Below are 8,862 nucleotides of genomic sequence, written 5' to 3'. Positions count from 1 at the left end.
TGAATATGAAACTGTATATATAATTTGTATATAAAATTTATATATAAAAATTCTCTTTTGCTCTAGGTAGAAGCTTTCTTTATCTTGACCTTTGTTTTGGCATAGCTACATAATGAACATTATATATGCTTCGTCCAGAAAGCCCAAAGTTTGTAGAAGCTACATGACTGGCCCAAGATTAACCAGCTGGTATTACACCTATGGATGATGTGAAGACTTACATCACATATATATCATTATATCCTATATATATGTATGTATATACACACATGAGATATCTGATGCCTTCCATGTATATACATACACACACACATATATATATATACAGAGAGAGAGAGAGCGAGATCGTAGCTACTAATCCATCTTTTTGTCTATTCTATTGCAATCAAATATACCAGGGAATAAAATACATAAAATTAGCACCATCATCTCCATTATAAATGCTTGTTTCATACTCTGTGGGCTTCAGAAGGTGGAGAACAAAATCTGGGCATAGAAAACATAAGCTGGCACTACAAATATTTTACAATAAATATGCACAACTAAAAATAAATTTCTGGAGCTTGAATTTGAGGCTCTAAAAGCAGCCCCATCAATATCATATGGCTGTTATAATTTCAGCTCTCACTGTTTAAAAAGGGTATTGAGGGGAGGTTAACTTCAAAAATCATTAGTGTAGTAAACAAAGTTTAGGTCTGAGAATGTAAGAAATTGGATTATAATCAAATTATAAAGAATATGTTGTTGGATTTTACCTCTTTTATTAGAAACAACTGGGAGAACAAAAGCATCTATTAGCTCTTGAACTTCTTACCCTGTAGGACTTTCATTCTAAGCTGTCTAGAAAACTCAGTAGAAAGTGTGGAAAGTTGGTTGCTAAACAGGGCATAGACAATAAAGAATATTGCTGTATTCTAAAGGATTGACATTTTAAATGTATTTTTCAGGGCTTTGAAATTCTGATTGAGGACTGATGCGTTATTAAATATCCAGTTTGGACTGATGGCTGTTTGTTGAACAGTTGAGGGCCACACATTTCTTTATATCTCCAGTGCCCACCTTGTGTCCAGAGCAAGCATCCAGGAGATTCCCAAGAGATTCCTCACCCACTGATCTTCAGATCATAGCACTCAGCCTATCCTTTGATGTCATTTTTTCTTATTGTAGCAAATGGTCTACTTACGCAAGGTATCCCTGTTAGGGCTAGGGGCCTGCTTTGGTCTGGACAGGACCTGTCTTCAGAACTTACCAATTTCTTTCAGTGACTTCCTAAATGCAGACTTCTTTCTGCATTAAGAGACTACTAACAGTTGATATGAAATCTTATTGAATCATTCTAGTTCAGCTATTTGATATTTTAATGACAGTAAAGTTGGTTCAGGCATTTTAATTATTTCCCTTTTCTTACCCACAGTTTCCACTTTTACTGATGATATTATTTTTCCATTAAGGACCAAAGGGCCAAATTTATCCAGGTGGTAGAACTATTTATTTTTGTAGAGTGAAGGAACTTACCATAATGAGAAAAGACAGCTTTAAATAATTCACTCATCTTTCTCCATTCCTTTTACCTGGTCGTTTGATTATTTATTTCCCAGAATCAGTTCAGAAACTGTTGCCAAAAGACAAAATTACAACTTACTTAAAGGCCTTAATTGGCTTTTATCTGTGTTTCTAGAATCAGGCAACACTTCATTCTACATAATATAATGAGTTTTCTGATAAGTTGAGCAGAGGAGTTTGGTTTCATATACAGTAAAAGGCTAAGGAAAGCAGAAACAGAGAGCAAAAAGTAGATTTCTTATTTCAAAGGTACTTTCCTTATAAAAGTTAAAACAGAGGAAACTTCCTTATCATGCCAGCTAAAACTGGCTCCTCTAGGGATTTGGCTATTATCTCTTACTCTCTTGATTTCTAGGAAGGTCAGATAAACAACTTAGTTTTGGCTTGATAATGTGGGACTGTAACATGAGTCACTCTATTATGGTTTGGTCTCTTGGGCCTAGTGCTAGAGCTCAGTCCAAAGCAATGGCTCCCATAAATTTTATTTCACACCATCAATCCTGGCAGAAACACTTTTCGATGACAGAACTATTGAACACTCTCTGAAGAAAATGAAAACTAGAGAGCAGCTGTCCAGTAGGGTGTGAAATCATGGACCCTTTGGGAAAAATTAGGCTACTCTGGTTACTACATTAGTTTTATACTATACTCTCCAAATTTCCTGTCCTTCCAATTGTGATAGAGTGTGCTTTGTGTCCTGATGTGTACACTCAGTGAATAAACTGTGATTCAAGAGGAACTTCAAAATAAACACAGTTTTATGGATGCTGAAATTGAATGCCAAGGCTGGGCGTGTTGTCTCGTGCCTGTAATCTCAGCACTTTGGAAGGCTGAGGTGGGAGGAATTCTTGGGCCCAGGAATTTGAGACCTGTCTGGGCAACAAAGGGAGACCCTGTCTCTACAGAAAATTTAAAAATTAGCTGGGCATGGTGGTGTGCACCTGTAGTACCAGCTACTTGGGAGGCTGAGTGGGGAAGATCACTTGCACATGGGAGGTCGAGGCTGCAGTGAGTAGTGACCATGCCGCTGCACTCCAGGAGCATGGGTTACAGAGCGAGGTTCTGTCTCAAAAACAAAACAAAACAAACAAAAGCACAAGGAATAAACATGATTATACAAGTATAGGTCCAGGAATTGAACCCAGCTGTCTTGTTTCCAATGCCTATGTTTTTTCCTCATGCACCTGACTGAAGCTCTTCAAGGCTTCCCCTCGTGCCTCCTGAGGTGCCAGCACCTCACCTCAGAAGTGTAAGTGCCAACTGTACAGAGGTATGGCTTTAAGCTTTTTGGTTTTAATAATCCCAATCTCTACCTTTCATTGCTCTTCTCTTAGGGGAGAACCCTGCTTCCTGCATTTATTAATCTTCCTGTTACTCCATTATGTCCTTTGGCAGTCCTTCAACACAATTAGACAAATTCTTACGTTAAGTTCTCTCTTTGGAAAAACCCACTATTTTTTCCCGATTTTTGAAAGACTTTATTGATGTACTCAGTGTTTTTGATATATTTGAATAAGACTATTCTGAATATATGACAGTAAAATTATAAAGCAGTTTACAAAAAGTTCCTAAGACCATGATAAACAGCTTGAGTAAACAAAGCTTTTAGATTAGTTTTCTTACTACCTACAATAATTAATAATATGCATATTAACTAATCAAACATGCAATAATATTTTCAGTATGTAATGTAAGAGACAGTACGTTTTAGTCTCTACCTCAATAACTAATTTAAAAATTTGGACTAAGATGATCTGAACAGTAACAAAAAAAGTTTAAAAATTACTCAGTAAAAATTCTGCTTATACTTGTAGATGCATAAAATTCTGTTTTATTATTACTGTCCCAAAGTCCACAAGCTAATACTCATACTCTCTAGTATAGCTGTCAATGAGCAAGGATACTTTGAAAATATCTTTTCTCCAAATCATAGATTTAAATGACTGAAGATGGTATCTTGCCTTTCCTCTACCTGTATGTAAAACAAACAAGAAAATGCACAAATGTTAAGAACCCAGCACCTCTCATATGGAGTAAGAAAAGGGATAATATTTTTTATCACTAATTGTAGCAAGCAATATGTTTCTTGCCTTTTAGCATTTAACCCTCACATTAACCTTTAAGGTAAGAATAATGAGCCCCTCTCTCCCTCTTACTTGAAACATGAGGAAAGTGAGTCCTTAGGGAGCTTTAAGTATAGGTCCAGGATTTGAACCCAGCTCTCTTGTTTCCAATGCCTATGTTTTTTCCTTTAATGCATTCTTAGCCTAGTTGGTGCTTAATATCATCATTACTTGAAATAATGAGTCATATCTCCAGTTACCAATACGGTTGTTTTCTATCCTACTCTCTTTTCAGAATGCCAAGGTGTATTTCTCATTTCCTTCCTTTCCTTTTTCTCCAGCTCCTTCTTCACTTCTATATTCTCTTCTTCCTTCATTTTTCAAATGTTTGCATTTAAAATCTGTGAAAAGTTGAAGTTGCTGTCCCGTAATGCATATTATTTTTCAAATTCATGTAATAGATAGCATTTATTATATATGTGTGTGTACATGTATCTATAGTAAACTCATTTACCAGTAACAATTTATAGCAACAGCCACAATTTTCATCACCTATATTAGATTTTTGTTTTGTTTTTGAGATGGAGTTTCACTCTTGTTGCCCAGGCTGGAGTGCAATGGCGCAATCTTGGCTCACCGCAACCTCCGCCTCCCAGGTTCAAGCGATTCTCCTGCCTCAGCCTTTCTGAGCAGCTAGGGTTACAGGTGTGCGCCACCATGCCCAGCTAATTTTGTATTTATAGTAGAGATGGGGTTTCTCCATGTTGGTCAGGCTGGTCTCAAACTCCCGACCTCAGGTGATCCGCCCGCCTCGACCTCCCAAAGTGCTGGGATTACAGGCATAAGCCACTGCGCCTGGCCCCTATATTAGTTTTTAAAATGACCAATCCCCCAGTGGTTCCCTTTATTTTTTAATTGGCATATAATATGAGTTACATCATTTTAATTAAGAATATCAATCAAATTTCTGTTTTTTTGTTTGAGCAAACATTTTGTTTAATATCAACTGTTGAGAAAGGTTTTAACTCATATCCTTTTCAGAAACAGTCATAAATAATAATATGTAGATGTTACGTTTCTTTAAGCTTATTTTAGGAATTTGATAGAGTCATTACTGGATGCTCCAGTTATGTCACATATCCTTTGCTGTTCTTTTTTTAAAGCAACAAATGATTCTTTATTATTTATTGACAAATATTTGAACTTTTAAAAATCTTGAACTATGTCTTGAGTTCTTTGAGATTTAAATTTTTTTAATATTGCAGAATTTTTATTTCACCCAATTTAACTTTCAAAGCTAGCAAGATCTTGGAAATCTCAAAACGGCAAGAGGAGAGTTGACATGCATTAACACTCAGTGTTTACTTAAAATAAGAAATTCCCACAGAACAAAGCTCTAGACACTTTCTAGTCATGAAATATGGTGCATTTAGAGGGATCAACAGTAAAATAATCAAATTTATAACACTAGATTTAAAGGTAGATTTTGTGACCACAATAATAACCTTTCTTAATAAGCACAGAACATTCACATATCAGCAAAAGCTACTAGCAACTGATGAAATCTGAATGAAGTAAACTGAGGCCAAGGATGTTCTCATATCGTGTACAGGTAACCAATGCATAAATTCATCTCTGTTTACTCTAAAAGGAGTGGAAAGGAGAATATGTTGCCAGAGACATCATACAATTCTGGCCTAATGTGAGGGAGGAGAAAGTTTTGAATTAGTTTACCACCCTTTGGGGTAAATTTCATAATTGAATTTGTCAAAGTTATAATTTCTACTCAGATTAAGGGATGGGAAAGAGAAAGCAAACATAGTATGTGTCTTAGTTCATTTGTGTTGTTATTAAAGAACACTGATAATTTGTAAAGAAAAAAGATTTATTTGGCTCATAATTCTGATTTTGAAAAATGCTTAAAATTGGACATCTGCATCTGGTGAGGGTCTTGGGCTGCTTCCACTCATGGCAGAAGGTGAAGGGGAGCTGGAATATGCAGAGATCGCATGGTGAGAAAGGAAGCAAGAGGGAGAGGGGAGAGAGGTACCAGGCCCAGTCCTTTTTAACAACCAATTCTCTTGGTAATTAATAGAGTGAGAATTCACTTACCATCACCATGCCTAAGGAGGGGATTAATCTATTCATGAGGGATCTGCCCCCATTACCCAAACACCTTCCATGAAGCCCCATTTCCAACACTGGGGATCAAACTTCAACGTGAAGTTTGGAGAGGTCAAATATCCTAATGATAGCAGTATGGCTAAAATAATAAAGAAAATTTAAAAGCTTCACAGTTATACTCAATCTAGGTGAGGCTGGTTAATGAAGTAGCTACCATGGTTGACGTGTCTGGTAGCTACCATGGCTTGACCTTCTAAACTGCCAGCCCTTGATTGAGACCTAAGTCTCATCCACGTGCATAGGCACAGCTAAAACCTGAAAATCAGAAGAAATGGCTACAATCAATGTGGGATATAATTGAATACAGTTTTACACATTATGCCATGATTTTGGCAAAAGTACTGTTGAATTCAGATGCCTATATATTAATGTAATTCTTATTCTGAAATAACCTTTGTTGACCTAGGGCAAGTGTCTTTTTCTTTAAGTATGCTTGTCACGCTGCTACCAGGCTGACTTTTATGAATTTTTATACTGTTTCTATCTTTCTCTTGCATGACACCCTTTAGGCACTCATCGTTGTTTACAAGGACTGGCCAATAATATCCTCTGAGCTCTGGCCTCTATGTAACCTGTCTAGGCTAATCTACGGCTCCTCTTACATCCTACTCCAGTTCTACTGAATATTTACAATTCTTCATCTTCCAAGACTGCCCAAAAGTCATTTCTTTCATAAAGCCATTATTTCCCCTCCACTCTCTGAGAGTTGATCACTTCCTCTTTTGTGTCCTCACAATATTTTGAATTTAATTCTGAAACCTTCTTGTGGGACTTGTGCCCTCATTTACAGATGATCCCAAATTTAAGACTTTTTGACTTTACAAAGGTGTCAAAGTCATGCCCATTTAGTAGAAACTGTACTTAAAATTTTAAATTTTGATCTTTTCCTGGTCTTTTGATATGTGATATAAGACTGTTATCTGAGATATTCAACACTTTATTATAAAATAGGATTTGTGTCATGCACAAACATAGCTTAGCCTAGCCTGCAGTAAAGGGCTCAGAATACTTACATTAGCCTACCCAACTGTAGGAGTCCAAATTTGTAGGCTAATGTGAGTATTCTGAGCATTTTAAGGTAGGATAAGCTAAGCTATAGTGTTTGATGAGTTAGGTGTTAAAGTGTATTTTTGATTTGCAATATTTTTAATTTATGATATGTTAATTGGGAAATAACAACATTGTAGATTGAGGAACATCTGTAATTAGATGTTTGTTTTTTCAGTTTCTCATATCCCAGCATCACCAGGACATTGCTCAACTAGATTACATATTAACTAGTCAGTGATCATTTTATAGACGTGTAAATAAACATGTTAAAAAGAATGTCAAAAACCATATGGCTGCATTCAATAATCTAAGGATATTTCATATAGAATATGATTAATCACAAAAACTTCAATTTTAAATGTAACTATTTAAAATTTAATAATCATCATTATATGCCTATTCAATGGCAGGCATGGTGTTAAATACTAGTTGTTGTTAAGACATTATCCATGATTTTAATGAACTCAAATCATAAAAGGGTAAAGCAGGGTGTAAGAGCAACCTTGCATCTCTTAATGGCAGGACTCACATTATAAATGAAGACTTTAATGTAAGATTATTGAATTCAAACAAAATAATGAAGGCAATGAGAAGGCTAACCATATAATTTTTAATTCCGAACAAGCACTTCTGAGAGTGAAAGGAGACACTCCTGACAATTATGCTAGTCAGCAGGTATAAAACTGGAATATCTACATTTGGACAAACTGGGATGTATATTCATCCTAGTTAGAGGAACATGATAATAAAAGATTTAAGTAAGAGAAAAATGTGATCTGATTTGTTTTACTTAAAGAGCACTCTAATATCTTGCAGATATTTGGAGGGAATGAAAACTAGTTTTGGGGAAAATAATTAGGATGTTATCTAGAAAGAAACAGATGCAAAAAGAAGGCACTGACAATACGGATGTTAAAGGAAAAAATAATTTGAAAAACATCGGAAATGCAATGGGTATGACTTTAGGATTCTTGTATGAGAGAATTGAGGAAGAGGGAGATGTCAAAATGGTTTGCTAATTTCTGAGTTGGGAATACGTGAAGATGTTAAAGGCCTCCAACAAGAAAATGGTTCCCAGACATACTTCATAATACTTTTAACTTGAGGAATATTTTATTTAAAGGAAAGAATAAGTGTGACTTAAGTCTATCTTGCTTTTGAAAACATAATCTGAATTAACTTGAATAAGCAGGCTGTTTATATTTATGGAACATATGGGTGTTTATTGCCCTTTGAAAACACATTTAGCAGTTTTAAAATATATTCAGCCCTTCAACACCTTCTCCTAAAAACCTTTTCTGATCTCTCAAGTTGGCCTTAGTATTCACAAGCCACTGTGTGTACTCTCCTATTGCTACATCTGTGACATTATGTGAAAATAATCTCTATCTATCTATCTATCTATCTATCTATCTATCTATCTATCTATCTATCTATCTATCTCTTCCCTATTTGAGTGCACGCTACTTCAGTGTAGGGAGAAAATATTGTTATTATTTCTACCCCATGCTTTCTTTGTTCACTGCCTGTAAAGTATTAGGCAGTCAATAAACGTGTATTGAACTGGGACAAACACCATGCATACATTATTTTGGCAGGAAAAGACATTTCACATTTTTAACTCAGAATGTTGGTATTTGTTGTGTGCTTTTTATGTGCCATGTGCTGTGAAAATATGAAGAAATGCTGTTTTAGGCAGAGGGAACAGCATCAACACAGAGCCACCACTACTAAAATAGAGAATTTCGATTTTTAACAGAGACTTCATCTTTGGGGATAATGGGATTGGAAGTCTCTCTGGATTCTAAAGCAGCAGTGGAGGCTCCAGCTGTGTAGATTGAGAAAGAGAAGAGTACTATATTGGTGACTATATTTGGATGAAAAGGTAAAAGAGAGTAGGCTAAGAACTCCAGGCGGAAACAGTTCTGAAAAGGCAGGGAGGGAGACTAGGGTTCAACGGAGAAGGAAGACAAGAAGAGAGACATACAAGTAGAAAACATGC

This window comes from Mandrillus leucophaeus, unplaced genomic scaffold, assembly GCF_000951045.1.
Source record: "Mandrillus leucophaeus isolate KB7577 unplaced genomic scaffold, Mleu.le_1.0 Scaffold406, whole genome shotgun sequence".
Taxonomy (NCBI): Eukaryota; Metazoa; Chordata; class Mammalia; order Primates; family Cercopithecidae; genus Mandrillus; species Mandrillus leucophaeus.
This window is presented reverse-complemented; position numbering follows the sequence as displayed.